This window comes from Gopherus flavomarginatus, chromosome 5 (genome assembly GCF_025201925.1).
Source record: "Gopherus flavomarginatus isolate rGopFla2 chromosome 5, rGopFla2.mat.asm, whole genome shotgun sequence".
Taxonomy (NCBI): domain Eukaryota; kingdom Metazoa; phylum Chordata; order Testudines; family Testudinidae; genus Gopherus; species Gopherus flavomarginatus.
In genome coordinates this window covers 101163129-101179104 of record NC_066621.1, presented here as the reverse complement: position 1 = coordinate 101179104, position 15976 = coordinate 101163129, and the positions used below count along the sequence as shown (strand labels likewise).

Genomic DNA, 15976 nt, shown 5'->3' with positions numbered 1-15976 from the left:
TTAAAATATTTTTGCAAACAGACAAAAATTCAGCATATTTTTAGATGGGACGTCCCTTCTATCTCTGACTATGAATTTGTTGTGAAGTGAACAAAATTAAAGTAAGCCGGGCAGCATTCTTCATATTTGTATTTGAAAAGCTTTGTAATTTTCATAAGGATAGGCAGTTTTAAAAAACTTCCACCTTCCTCCAAAAATCTCTCCTTAATAGCATAAGATCTCATCATCACATACCTCAACCAAAATTCCCACAAATGCCCTCCCTATCCATGCTAGGAACAGAAACATACTAGTTCCCAAAATGTTCTACAGATGTTGACCAGCACAGTTCTTGCATAACTTGGCATGAAAACCATTTCCAAACATGCTTGTACCTAGTATGAGTTTAGCTTTGCTGCAGTGCCCAGTGTGGACAGGGACTTTTTTTTAAACAAAGAATAATGCAATCATAGTATGGTATGCCATAGAACAGGGGTGAGCAAACTTTTTGGTCCGAGGGCTACATTGTAGAAGAGAAATTGTATGGTGGGCCATGAATGCTCTCAAAATTGGGGTTGGGGTGCAGAGAGGGTGAGGGCTCTGGGGTGGGGCTGTGGATGAGGAGTTTGGGGTGTAGAAGGGTGGTATGGGCTAGGATCAAGGGGTTTGGAGGGTAGGAGGGGGATCAGGGCTGGGGCAATGGTGCAGGAAGGGGTGCAGGTTCCGGCTGGAGGTGCAGGCTCTGGGGTAGGGCTGGGGATGAGAGTTTGGGGTGCGGGAGGGTGCTCCAGGCTGGGATCAAGGTTTTCAGAGAGTGGGAGGGGGATCAGGGCTGGAGCAAGGGGTTGGGGAATGGGGGGAGGCTCAGGGGTGCAGGCTCCGAGAGGCGCTTACATCAAGCAGCTCCCAGAAGCAGTGGCATGTCCCTTCTCTGGCTCCTACATGAAGGCACGGCCAGGTGGCTCTGCACGCTGCCCCATCTGCAGGCACAGCCCCTGCAGCTCCCATTGAAGGATGTAGGAGCTGGAGCAGGGCCATGCCGCAGTTTCCAGGAGCTTTATGGTGCGGCCCCCAACCCAGCACCCCGGCCGGAGCGGGGTTGAGCCATGTGGTGCGGTTCGTGGGCCAGCTTGAAACAGCTTGTGGGCCGGATCTGCTCCGCAGACTGTAGTTTGCCCACCCCTGCCATAGAATGGTCTATACCATATAGGCTACCTCCATAGCAAGTCTATAGCACTTTTGTGTAACATGACTTTTAGTTGCCATACTTCTGTTTGCAACTGGTTTCAAACGTAATTTAAAAAGCCTTAATGCGGCTTGCTTCTTATGTTCCACCTCACTTTGCAACTCCAGTACTGTTCTTCCAAAGAACCAAATCACATCTCTTCCTCCCACCCCCAGTTCTCTCTCTAGGGCCTCACTCTTATCTCCCTTATCATTTAGAAACCTTCTCTCCCACTAATTACTGGCGGTATTTCCAGCCTCCAAAACAAGGACCATCCTGCTAATCTCAAATTTGTTATTTTTAAATCCTCTCTATTGCTGTCACTGTCAAGTTAAATTGCCTGATAAATCCCTATTGTTATAAACAGCAGGAATTAGCCTGCACATATTTCCCCTTTCCCTTTTGACTGTGATTCCTTTTACTCATCACTGTCTGGCTGTTTTCAATTTAACCATCAGGAGAAAAAAATCCCATGTAAAACTAAAATAAAATAAGAAACAAAACATACGCAAGTCCCCACCACCACTCCAACAAAACCAGAAAGTCCTCATTCTCAAATCTTTCTTTTCCTGCTGGGGAGGAGTGGTTTGTATGATGTGACTTTTAGCTTTGTTCCATGTGCCTAGACCTTTCACATCCTCTTGGAGTCCTTCTGTTGGGGTTCCTTGTAAATACATTATTCATTGTGGCCCAAGTTTCGAGGGAATGTGTGTTTGTGCATGTACAGTAGCATCACTTACTGTTTGTTTCTGATATTGTTGATTGTCCTACTTTCTTGTATAGTGGCATTTTTTCCCAAAGAGCTTTCAGCCTCTGATTTTATTTCTACCCACATCTGACTCAGTGTCTTTCACCTATTTAGGTTGGAAGGCTCTTTTGAATTTATTTTCTTAGAGCAGCCCAATACCTTTGGCTGCTAGTCTCTAGATGAATTTACTAAGCAGAAGGAGAGTGCTACCTACCCTTTACGGATATGTCCCTAAGAGAACAAGGCTATGCTAGGTTGGTGTCAGCACAGGTCTAATTTACCAAACCTTATACCTAATTCAATTCTCTTCAGATTTTCTTAGCTCTACCATGGTGATAGGTGCTATAGAAATCCTGTAACATGACTGGCAGATAGAGTCAGTTGAGGCAAGAGCTTTTTATGCTCATGTATCAGTTGAGAAATTACTGCTCTCAATTCCAAGAAAGTTTGTGTGGTTAGATTGGTGTGACAATTTGGGGAGCTGTGTGCAATTTAGGAATTCTGTTTGATGTTGGGGACTCTTTGGCTATGTCTACACTCAGAGCTAAGGGTGTGATTTCCAGCTTGTGTAGACATACTTGTGTGAGCTCTCATCTGAGCTGACAAGATAAAAATGTAGCTTAGCCATGGTATCATGGACAATGGTAATGGTAGCACCATGCTAGCCATCCAAAATACAAACTGTCCTGAACCCCATAGATATGTACTCGGCACAGCTAAGCCATACCACTGTTGCCCATGATACTGTGGATACACTGCCATTTTTAGCTTGCTAGCTCAGATGAGCACTAGCACAAGTATGCCTAAGTGAGCCAGGAATTACACCCCAACTTGAAGCATAGGTGTAGCCTTTGTGTATCTCTGTCAGACTGCAAACTCCCTTTTGATCGTAAAGCTGGTCTTTGCCTTCTGGCTGTCCTTTTATCTCCATCTTGAACTAAAATTCAAAGGATGGTGGCACAGAGATAACAATGGAAGGTTGTTAAACTTCAATGATTGTCTGGTAAAATGGAGCACCCTTGGACAAAAAGGGGTACTGTTCAGGGCAAACCAGTTTTTCACATCTGAACTCCAGGGGATGGTAACAACAGATCTCATGACAGAGGACTTGGCGCCACTGATGGGACTGAGTAGGGAGTCACCTGACAAAAAGAGCTGGAGGTTCTAAAAGAAAGGGTCTCTCACTGGCTATTTTAGAGAGAGATGGAAAAGAGGACAGAGAGACTCCATGTTCCAGAAGAGAAGACATATGCAGGAAGGCAGGAAAGAGGAAGGATCCTGGGTTCATTAGATTACTCTGAGCTATCCCCAGAAAATGCTCAGGAATAGTGAGAAAACTGAGGCAGGGAAATGCATAAATTGTGTTTAGTATTTGGTCTAGATCTACATGTTTTGTGTGCTGCTAAAGTAAAGAGTGATTAGTATTTGGGACATAGGCACCGACTTCCTCTGTTTCCGGGGGGTGCTTGACCCCTGCTTTGCCCCAGGCCCTGCCCCCTCTCCACCCCTTCCCCCAAGCTCCCACGCCTGCCCTATTCTGCCACTTCTCACCCCCACTCCACCCCTTCCCATAACCCCCGACTCTGCCTCTTCCCACCCCTTGCCCTGCCTGCAGGAGGCACTGTGGGGAGGGGGAGGAGCTGATTGGCAGGGCTGCTGGCAGGCGGGAGGCATGAGGGGGGAGGGGGAAGGTGCTTATCTGCAGGGCTGCTGGTGGGTGCTGAGCACCCACTATTTTTTTTCTGTGTGTGCTCCAGCCCTGGAGAACTCATGGAGTCAGCGCCTATGATCTGGGAACCCTTACAAAGTTTGTGTAACTTTTTTCTTTTTCTTTTTTAAAACTATCATAGCCCCAGAAGAGATCATTGTAATTGCAAAGTGCCCACAAGATGGTGCACTGGGAAGAGATGTGGTTAAGCTATTATGCAGTCTGGTATTGAAGCCAAAGGCAGCTGGGCTCTGTAGTCTCATTTCCACGAAGGGGTAACAGATAGAAAGCCTGTGCCCTGAAAGCATGCCAGAGAGGCCAAGAGAAAAGACAATGCTGCAGGCTCCTCAGGCCAAGGAAGCTGACGAGTACTCCTAAATGCATATTTAGTGACCAGATTTTTCAGAGATGCTGAGGCGGCCACAACTCCCCCTGGAGTCAGAGAGACACAGGAAGACTTTGTCAACTAATTTTATGTTCCAATGATTATGCAACAGAAAACATCAATTTATGACAGACATGAGTCCAAACAAGGCCCTAGAGACAAACACCCCCAAATTTGGGGATTCACTGCTAAGTTACAACAAGGCATTTTACAGTATATGCAGTGTTTATTTGTTAGAATTCTCAGTGTGAATTTCTAGAAGTGGAGAATGGGTTTCTCATAACAATGATGGGAAATGAAATGCTGTGAAATCTGTTTCAAGTGACCACTTGAGGCACTGACAAAAACAGAGAAAAAAACCTAACACTTGATTTTCTTAAAAAATGGAGCACCACTAAAAAGATTTACAGATACTTTGGAGCAGTTACTTAAGGCAGGAGATTGCCCAGCTGTTTTCAGTACAGGTTTCACTGTGTATCATAATTGTTTATAGTAATTTATTTACAATTATTTCTCAAGATTGTTCAGTAATTTGCGAAGATTATATGTATAAAGCTACCACCTTAGGCCTAATTCTGACCTCACACCAGTTTTATACCAGTTTAACTTCAGTGAAGTTATCTCTGATTTACATTAGTCAGAATCTGGCCCATTGGGCTTACATTTTATAGCCCAGGGACACTGTAAAACTTCTATTTAATTAGGAATGCAGGATCAGGCCCTTAGTACTCAGTTCAGAAGTGTAAGAGGGACTCGTCTGATGTATAGTTTCAAGTTCACAAGATAAGACTGAAGTGATCTGTTTTGCCCAAGTCCAAGTAACACCAACCATTTCCTGAGTTTTATAATTTATTCAGCTGTGCTCCTTGGTCAGACTGGTGTGTCTGGCTGGACTGAAAGTGAGTGGCCTATTGAAATAATTTATAACAAGACTCTTTGTGCTGTATTTTCTACAAGGCTGGAAGGCAATACATTTCTGCTATTCTGAACCAAACTTGCAAAGTAAAACTGAAGGAGCTAAGTCAAATCAAGTTTAATATAATGCTCAGTTGCTTGTATGAATGAAAAGACATGGGACAAATTATTAACCTTTTTCTTCAAACTAAATACATTTCAACTTTTACAATCACTTCAGAGGAGTACCCAAATTCCATCTCTCCAACCTACTGTTTGCTTTATGCTCAACAGTTTTATGCTTCAGAACAAGCTGATACCAGATGGCATCAGGATGAAATCCCACAACCCTTTATGGCACAATACTGCAGTTAGGTGCCGTAGAGAGCTTTGCCAAGAGCTTTGCATCTTCCCCAAAGCATCCTGCAGCAGCCACTGTTGGAGACAGGACACTAGCCAAGATGGAATATTGAGCCATTGGGTGCAGCAATTCTTATGATCATCACAAGGGTTCTACCATTAATAGCATTTACAGCCATTTATGGTATCCAGTAGTCATTGCTGGTCTTTGGCAACTATTCTATTGAAAACGAATGTGCTCTGAAATCCCATCTGAAAGGCATACATAATTCATTCTGGATTGTTTATGCCCTGTAAAAGCTCCAGTGAATGCCAGGTTTGAATGGCGCAGATTATTTAGACCTGCTGGGGAATGCTAGACCTGCTGATATAATTCACTAAACATTACACTATAGGATTTAGGTCTCTAAGGTAGGAGGCTTTTGGGGGGATGGCGTTAAAGAAAAGGAGAAGAATCTGGTTTGGATTGGAAGGGGAAAGGAGGAAGTGGAAGGATCTTTCACACTTAATTTTTTGAAACGTCTGAGGATGGTCCATTAATGTGCATGTTTATTGCTATACAATAAAGCCTGAAAGATGTAACTATGAAGATTGCATTATTTCTTAAATAATCCATTGTAAAACGTGTACTGTGTAGCATTAATTCACACCTAGCATAATATGAGGCACAAGGTTGAATGGTTAGATCAGTGGTTCTCAAACTATGGGGCAGGAACATGTCAAAGGAGACATGAGCTGTGTGTGATTTTTTTAATTTTTTTAAGAGCTCTGGCTGTCAGCCCTGGGTGGCTGGGGCTCATGCAGAAGGGCAGTGCACACCTGGGAGGTGGGGATAAAGGGGACAGCCAGAGTGCCACAACCCAGGCTCAGGTTTTCCTTCCCCCCCGATTCTCAGTCTCACACTGGGAGACAGCCCAGGCTCAGGATCTTGTCCAGCTCCCACCCCTTTCATTCCCTCTGTCATAAACAGATAGTTAAGGGTTAATGTCTCTCTCACCTGTAAACGGTTAACAAACAGGGACCCCAAATACCTGACCAGAGGACCAATCAGAAGACAAGATACTTTCAAATCTCATGGGAGGGAAGCCTTTGTTTGTGGGTTTTGGGTTTGGCTTTGTTCTCTGTGGGTCCTAGACGGGACTAGAGATGCAACCAGGTTTCTGCCAATCTCTCTGCTACAGTCTCTTATCTATTCAGAATTGTGAGTAAGAAAAGGTGGTCATAGTCTTTTAAGTTGTTTTTTTTTTTTCATTTACATATGTGTACTTGCTGGAAGTAGCTTAAATGGTGTTTCTGCTGGAGAAAGTTTCTTTCTATTGTTTATAAGTTGGAAGACCCTGTAACTGTTTACCATCTAAAGTGCAGAGATAAACCTTTTACTTTTTTCTTTCTTTTTTTATTAAAAGTTTTGCTTTTAAGACCTGTTTAAGTTTTTTCTCCTAGTTAAGGTTCAAGGGAATTGGTGGGGAGAAGGGAAGGATAAATTTTCTCTTTGTGTTATATTCACACAGCTTGTATTACCTCTGGGTGAGGGAGAAGGTAACACTCCTCTCAGTGTGGTGATTCAAAAAGTTGAATCAGGCAATCTCCTAGTGTTCCCAGGCGGGAAGGAGCTGGGAGGAAGAAGGGAGGTGGGGAGGGAATGGCTTATTTCCGTTTGTTGTGAGATTCAAGGAATCTGGGTCTTGGGGTCCCCTGGGAAGGTTTTGGGGGGACCAGAGGGTATCAGGCCCTAAGAATTCCTGATTGGTGGCAGCCTATCAGATATAAGCGGGTAATTAAGCTTAGGGGAATTCATGCTAGTACCCATATTTTGGACGCTAAGGTCCAGAATTGGGAATTATACTTGACATGGTGTGCATCGTGTGGGAAAGAGTAGAATCCAAAAGCCAGTAAAATTATTAATTTTCTTTTCTCTGTTAGCTGCTTGTAAACAGAGAGAAGGGTTTGTTTTTTTTAAATCTACAGCCAGAGAATTTTTTTTTCCTTGCTCCGTCTGGCTGTGCATAGAAATGGCCTCAGGCAAGGGCCATTAAGATTTAACAGGGGTCTTTTGTTAGACAATAGAACTCCAGCTGTGAGTCAACTACACCAGCAGAACACACATGCAAATGAAGGTTTTCCTTTTGTTCTACTTTTATTTGGGAAGGTTTGTTAGAAACACTCTGTTGCTTAGCAACAGAGCAGGCAGCAGAGGAACAGTAATTCAGACAGTAAACCAGCAGAGGGCACCCCAACACAAGAAAACAGGAACTGTGACTTCCAAGGCAAAAAATGGAGGCAGAGGTACAAATCAAAGACGCAGAGCACAAGCGAGATATGGAAAAAAAATACAAGAACTAGAAATAAAACAAAAAGAGATGGAGCTAAGGGAAAGAGAAAAAGAGGCTACCCACAGGAGAGAGTTGGAACTCCTGAGGGAAACCCACCGGCAGGCCCTGGAATTAGAAAAGGCTAAGCAACAGAACCCAGCCAATCCTAACAACCCTTCGCCAATAATGGTTCCGCAGCACAAGAAATTTCCCACCTACAAGGCAGGTGGTGACACTGAGGCCTTCTTAGAAAATTTTGAAAGAGCCTGCCTTGGGTATAGCATCTCTGAAGACCAGTACATGGTAGAATTGAGGCCACTGCTCAGTGGACCCTTAGCAGAGGTGGCGGCTGAAATGCCTAAGGAGAAAATGAACAATTATAAACTTTTTCAAACCAAGGCCAGATACAGAATGAGGATAACACCTGAACATGCCCGTCGGCGATTCAGAGCCTTAAAATGGAAACCAGATGTGTCATTCCCCCGACACGCCTACCACATTGCAAAGAATAATGAAGCCTGGATATCAGGAACAAAGGTTAACAATCTGAATGAGCTGCACCCCCTGATACAAATGGAGCAGTTCTTAGATGGTGTTCCTGAGGAAACAGAAAGGTACATCCTAGATGGAAAGCCCAAAACGGTAATCGAGGTGGGGGAGATTGGAGCCAAATGCATTGAAGTGGCAGAAAAGAAAAAAACCTACTGTCAAGGGGAGCGAATACCCCAGGGGGCACACCGACAATAAACCCTATAACCGAGGGCAGCACAAGACCCCATCGACAACCCAAGGAAAGCCACACACGCCCTATTCTTCCACCTCACCAGTCTCCAGTAACCCACCTCGACCCAGTGACCAGTTGGAAGATGCTTCAGGTGTAATGAACTGGGACATATAAAGGCCAACTGCCCAAAGAACCCCAACTGAGTGCAGTTCATTACACCACCATCACACCAAAGATCCCCAGGCCCAGATGCCTCTCAAATACCCTTGGAGCGAAGGGAAATTTTGAGAGTGGGTGGAAAGAACGTTACTGCATGGAAAGACACAGAGGCACAAGTGTCAGCTATCCACCAATCCTTCGTCGACCCCAAATTCATCAACCCAAAGGCCAAAGTGACAATTTACCCCTTCATGTCACAAGCTGTAGACTTGCCTACAGCTGAACTGCCTGTCCAGTACAAAGGCTGGTCAGGAATGTGGACTTTTGCAGTCTATGACAATTATTCCATCCCCATGCTATTGGGGGAAGATTTGGCCAACCAGGTGAAGCGGGCCAAGAGAATGGGAATGGTTACACGTAGCCAAACCAGGCAAGCTTCCAGACCCATTCCTGTTCCTGAGCCATCCACAGGGGCCCCGTCTGTGTTACCAGAGACCCAGACAGATGTAGTGGACCCGGATCCCATGCCAACAACGGAAACAGCCACAGTGCTTCCAGTCCCAGACCAGGAACTGGAAAAGCAGCCAGCACCAGAACCGTTGCCAGCACTGATAACAGTGCTTGCAAATCCATCTTCAACCCCAACGCCAGAGGGCGCCAGCGAGCCTGATCTGGCAGAAGCAGCAGACAACCACACCCAAGAGGCTCAGCCAGAGCCTGAAATAACCCCTGGTGCACCAGCGGAAAGCGGCTCACCAGCAACGGAAACAACCCAATCACCTACATCGCTTCCAGAGGGACCAAGCCGAAGTCCCCAGTCTAAGGAAGAACTGGTGTCTCCAGCTTCAAGGAAACAGTTCCAGACTGAGCAGGAAGCAGATGACAGCCTTCAGAAAGCTTGGGCGGCGGCACAGAGCACCTGCACTGCCTCTCAGCTCTTCTAATCGATCCCGGTTTGTTGTAGAACAAGGACTTTTATGCAAGGAGACTCTTTCTGGTGGACACCAGGAAGACTGGCATCCACAAAAACAGTTGGTGGTTCCAACTAAGTACTGGGAAAAGCTCTTAAGCTTAGCCCATGATCATCCCAGTGGCCATGCTGGGGTGAACAGAACCAAGGACCGGTTGGGGAAGTCCTTCCACTGGGAGGGGATGGGCAAGGACGTTGCCAAGTATGTCCGGTCTCGTGAGGTGTGCCATAGACTGGGAAAACCCCAAGACCAGGACAAGGCCCCTCTCCAGCCACTCCCCATAACTGAGGTCCCATTTCAGCGAGTAGCTGTGGATATTCTGGGTCCTTTCCCAAAAAAGACACCCAGAGGAAAGCAGTACGTACTGACTTTCGTGGACTTTGCTACCCGATGGCCGGAAGCAGTAGCTCTAGGCAACACCAGGGCTAAAGCTGTGTGCCAGGCCCTAACTGACATTTTTGCCAGGGTAGGTTGGCCCTCCGACATCCTTACAGATTCAGGGTCTAATTTCCTGGCAGGGCCCATGAAGGAACTGTGGGAAACTCATGGGGTGAACCACTTGGTTGCCACCTCGTACAACCATCAAACCGATGGCCTGGTGGAAAGGTTTAATGGAACTTTGGGGGCCATGATATGTAAATTCGTCAATGAACACTCCAATGACTGGGACCTAGTGTTGCAACAGTTGCTTTTTGCCTACAGGGCTGTACCACATCCCAGTTTAGGGTTTTCACCGTTTGAACTGGTGTATGGCCACGAGGTTAAGGGGCCATTATTGTTGGTGAAGCAGCAATGGGAAGGGTTTACACCCTCTCCAGGAACTAACATTCTGGACTTTGTAAGCAACCTACAAAACACCCTCCGACACTCTTTAGCCTTTGCTAAAGAAAACCTAAAGGATGCTCAAAAAGAGCAAAAGGCCTGGTATGACAGACATACCAGAGAGCGTTCCTTCAAGGTAGGAGACCAGGTTATGGTCTTGAAGGCGCAACAGGCCCATAAGATGGAAGCATTATGGGAAGGGCTCTTCACGGTCCAAGAGCGCCTGGGAGCTGTTAACTACCTCATAGCCTTTCCCAATTCCTCCCTAAAGCCCAGAGTGTACCATGTTAATTCTCTCAAGCCCTTTTATTCCAGAAACTTACAGGTTTGTCAGTTTACAGTCCAGGAAGGAGATGACGCTGAGTGGCCTGACGGTATCTACTACGAAGGGAAAAAAGACAGTGGCGTGGAAGAGGTGAACCTCTCAACCACACTGGAACGTCTGCAGCTGCAACAAATCAAGGAGCTGTGCACTAGCGTCGCCCCATTGTTCTCAGCCACCCCAGGACGGACTGAATGGACATACCACTCCATTGACACAGGTAATGCTCACCCCATTAGAACATCACCCTACCGAGTGTCTCCTCATACCCAAGCTGCTATAGAACGGGAGATCCAGAACATGCTACAGATGGGTATAATCCGACCATCTACCAGTGCATGGGCATCTCCAGTGGTTCTGGTACCCAAAACAGATGGGGAAATAAGCTTTTGCGTGGACTACCGTAAGCTAAATGTGGTAACTTGTCCAGACAACTATCGAATGCCAAGCACCGATGAGCTATTGGAAAAGTTGGGACGTGCCCAGTTCATCTCTACAATAGACTTTACCAAGGGGTACTGGCAAGTACCGCTAGATGAACCTGCCAAAGAGAGGTCAGCCTTCATCACGCATGCAGGGGTGTATGAATTTAATGTGCTTCCTTTTGGGCTGCGAAATGCACCCGCCACCTTCCAGAGGCTGGTAGATGGTCTACTAGCAGGACTGGGCGAATATGCAGTTGACTAACTGTTAAGGCCAAAAAGTGCCAAATAGGCCAAAACAGAGTGACTTACCTGGGACACCAGGTGGGTCGAGGAACCATAAACCCCCTACAGGCCAAGGTGGATGCTATCCAAAAGTGGCCTGTCCCAAAGTCAAAGAAACACGTCCAATCCTTCTTAGGCTTGGCCGGGTACTACAGGCGATTTGTACCACACTACAGCCAAATCGCTGCCTCACTGACCGACCTGACCAAAAAAACCCAGCCGAATGCAGTTAAGTGGACTGATGAGTGTCAAAAGGCCTTTATCCAACTTAAGGCGACGCTCATGTCTGAGCCTGTGCTAGGGGCCCTGCACTTTGACAAACCATTCCTAGTAACCACAGATGCATCTGAGCGCGGTATAGGAGCAGTTCTCATTCAGGAAGGACCGGATCATAACTTCCATCCAGTCGTGTTTCTCAGCAAGAAACTGTCTGAGAGGGAAAGTCACTGGTCAGTCAATGAAAAGGAATGCTATGCCCTGGAAAAGCTATGCCCATACGTTTGGGGACGGCGGTTCCAGCTACAAACTGACCATGCTGCGCTAAAGTGGCTTCATACTGCCAAGGGAAACAACAAAAAACTGCTTCGATGGAGTTTAGCTCTCCAAGATTTTGATTTTGAAATTCAACACATTTCAGGAGCTTCTAACAAAGTAGCTGATGCACTCTCTCGTGAAAGTTTCCCAGAATCCACTGGTTGAAATTTGTCCTTAAAATGTAGAAAGTCTTGTAGTTTACATACTTAGTAGTATATGTAAAGGTACATGTGTTGTATTAATCTGTTTATTCTAAAGTTATAGGAAGAAATCACCGCCAGTGAGGTTCCCCACTGTCTGCGATTTTGGGGGCGTGTCATAAACAGATAGTTAAGGATGTCTCTCTTACCTGTAAAGGGTTAACAAACAGGGACCCCAAACACCTGACCAGAGGACCAATCAGAAGACAAGATACTTTCAAATCTCATGGGAGGGAAGCCTTTGTTTGTGGGTTTTGGGTTTGGCTTTGTTCTCTCTGGGTCCTGGATGGGACTAGAGGTGCAACCAGGTTTCTGCCAATCTCCCTGCTACAGTCTCTTATCTATTCAGAATTGTGAGTAAGAAAAGGCGGTCATAGTCTTTTAAGTTGTTTTTTTTTTTTCATTTACATATGTGTACTTGCTGGAAGTAGCTTAAATGGTGTTTCTGCTGGAGAAAGTTTCTTTCTATTGTTTATAAGTTGGAAGACCCTGTAACTGTTTACCATCTAAAGTGCAGAGATAAACCTTTTACTTTTTTCTTTCTTTTTTTATTAAAAGTTTTGCTTTTAAGACCTGTTTAAGTTTTTTCTCCTAGTTAAGGTTCAAGGGAATTGGTGGGGAGAAGGGAAGGATAAATTTTCTCTTTGTGTTATATTCACACAGCTTGTATTGCCTCTGGGTGAAGGGGAAGGTAACACTCCTCTCAGTGTGGTTGTTCAAAAAGTTGAATCAGGCGATCTCCTAGTGTTCCCAGGCGGGAAGGAGCTGGGAGGAAGAAGGGAGGTGGGGCGGGAATGGCTTATTTCCGTTTGTTGTGAGATTCAAGGAATCTGGGTCTTGGGGTCCCCTGGGAAGGTTTTGGGGGGACCAGAGGGTATCAGGCCCTAAGAATTCCTGATTGGTGGCAGCCTATCAGATCTAAGCGGGTAATTAAGCTTAGGGGAATTCATACTAGTACCCATATTTTGGACGCTAAGGTCCAGAATTGGGAATTATACTTGACACCCTCACTGGGAGGCAGTCTAGGCTTGTGCTCTCCTCCCTCACTTGGAGGCAGAGGGACTCTGACTGTTAGCCCCAGGGTGGCAACAGCAGGATAGAAGTAAGAGTGCAATGGGGCACTAAGTCAAATATCACTTTTCACATTGCCAGCCTTTTGTGTTGCTGCCTTCAAAGCTGGACACCCAGCCAGCAGCCACTGCTGTTCTCCTCTCTGCCTCCAGAGCTGGGTGGCAATATATGTACTTGGGGGCGGGGGAGTGGTAAACGACACAAAGAAGGGAGGCCTGATCAAATAAGTTTGAGAACCATTGGTTTAGACTGTAAGCATTTGGGCAGAGGCTACATCTTTCTTTGCGTTTGTACGGTATCTAGTGCAAAGCTTTACCGGGTACTTTGGGAGCTACCTTTATACAATAAATAACCAACAAAAAAGGCTTCTTTGTATTGTTAATTAATTCTTTGACTGTAATCAGCTACAACTCAGCTCAGATCTCTGAACAGTTAACTCTAATCCCTCCAGCTGCAGCTCAGAATTCTAATCAGCTCATTGAGTCCAGGTTCCAGTCTGAGCAGGAAATGTCTACGCCAGTGGTTCTCAACCTATTTACCAGTGTGTGCCACATATGCAGCTCTCTATTTTATGTGTGGGCCTCATCCACACACAATATGGATATACACTACCTGTATGGCCCTGAGGAAGTCACATGCAGTGGTGCTGGAACAATTTGTATGGTGGGGGTGTTGAGCTCCATTGAACCAACTGTAAACCCTGTATATGGTGGAAACTACTTCAAGCCAGGGGATGTGGCAGCACCTCCAGCACCTCTAGTTCCAGTACCTATGGTCACATTGTCCACAGTTGTCTGCTGATTAGGCCACAAGCAGCTCATAGGCCATAGGTTGAGAGCCACGGTCTACACTGTTATTTTTAGCTCCACCAGCCAAGCCCAATGAGCCCCAGTCAATTGATCCAGGCTTTGAACCTTGCCTATTTTTCTTTGCAGTGTAGTCATATCCCTAGATGCACAACAAAGATGTATTTATTATATTTTGAATCTGGGGTAGCTCTGTGCTGCTACAGGGAGCGTTATTGCTGCTGCTATTTTATTTTTATTTTTTTGTCCTATCAGAGTCCAAGATCTTCTAGCTTTGTGTGGTTCTCCACAAAGTGTGATTTTTTAAAAAAAATTCTTTATTGAGCAGGCATACAAATGATTCAATTGATTTTAAATTTAGAAACACTTGACAAAAATAGAAGTTTCCTAGTCCTTTCTCCCTTGATTGTGTGCAAAGTGTCATCAGAATATAATATTTTTGCCTAATGTTATTTAGATCAAATTTCATAGGCCAGACAGGATGAAAGAAGCAGAAAATGAGTATCCTCATGCTGCTTCATAAACAATATCACACATAACTTGGAAAGGCAGCGGTTGTAGGAGTCTTGCTTTTGACCGCGTGTCCTCATTTCCCCTTGTTTTGTTGCCCAGGATTCTTGTTGCAGTGTGAAGTTAAATGGAACCTCAGAAGTAGTTGGTGTAACCCTGTCAACACATGGCTCTATTATACAAAAATTGTATATGCATAAGAATGTATGTAAGTAAAGCTGTGAAAGAAAAATTGGCCCAGTGCGGAAAGGTCACAGGAGGTTTAGCCTTTGAAGTGAGTCTATCTACTCTCTCCACCAAAAGACCCAGACTGTGGATGGCCTTCGCTTGGGTGTGCAAAGCAAAGGGAATGTGGAGTCTTTTCTCTGTTGCTCCCTCCCTGCAGAGATTTCAGCCACAACTGCAGTTTTGCTAGTCTCCTGAACACAGAGACTGCTCCGAGATAATCTCCTTTAGGGGACATAGAATGGATGGAGAAGAGTAGGCCATAGCTCGGCACTCGGCTTCAGCAAAGCACGTCAGAAGAAATGTACACTCCACCTTAGTAAGGGGTGGCCCAGTGAATGGCTTTTTGGGCACCAGGGAGCTCTAGAAGGAATTGTGACAATGCTGGGGTGGGGTGACTCCACACCTCCGCCAATGTGGTTCTATGTCTGAATGGCACAACACTACCCACCATGTTACAAGTCACTGGCACTTTTATAGTAATGGCTCACCTACCATTTCCACAATAATCTTTGAGAAATTTTCTGGATATAAAATTTGCTCCAGGGTATTTAGCTAATCGTGAAAAAGAATTAAGCGCTTTTGGCATTGCAACTGCTTCCCTCAGTGTTGTCTAAAAAGAAAATCACTTTACAGAGTATTTATTGGAATAATGCCCTCAGATAATCAAAGGTGGTTGGGATGGGGTTAAAAGATGGTGTTACATTTCTGAAAATTATTGCATTGATTTATTGGACATAAGTGTTTTTGTGTCTGTGCTGTTTTGTTTGTGACTTACTCCTTTTTCCTTTGCTGAGTTTCATGCACATATCCATTAGAAAGACGTTCCTTGACAATTCTTCAGTTACACAACTCTAAGAGCAGGGCCAGCTCCAGGTTTCTTGCTGTTCCAAGTGGCGGAAGAAAAAAAAAAAGCGATCGCGATCGGCGGCAGCTCCACCGCATTGCTTTCTTCTTCGACAGAACTTTGGCGGCAGGTCCTTCCCTCCAAGAGGGACCGAGAGACCCGCCGCCGAATTGCTGCCAAAGAGCCCGACATGCCGCCCCTTCCTCTTGGCCGCCCCAAGCACCTGCTTGCTGAGCTGGTGCCTGGAGCCGGCCCAGTCTAAGCGACCACTTCTGTAATCCCCGTCAAACAACCAGCATATCCATAACAACCAGTAATAACCCAGCAACAAAAGGACATTTAAGATTAATCTTGCCAAATTGATCTTGCCATTCCTTCTAGTAGATAACTTCTGTGACTGTGAAATCATTGATCCAGGCTGTTCTGAAATATGCAATGGCAAACAGGAATAGTCAATGAGGGTGCTA

At 45.4% G+C, this 15976-nt stretch overlaps 1 long non-coding RNA gene across 3 annotated transcripts in view; it reads left to right on the top strand.

Moving 5' to 3' along the window:
- The window catches only part of LOC127051930 (uncharacterized), a 190275-nt gene that overhangs the window by 130327 nt on the left and 43972 nt on the right, over positions 1-15976 (top strand). The gene's annotated exons all lie outside the window — the stretch shown is intronic.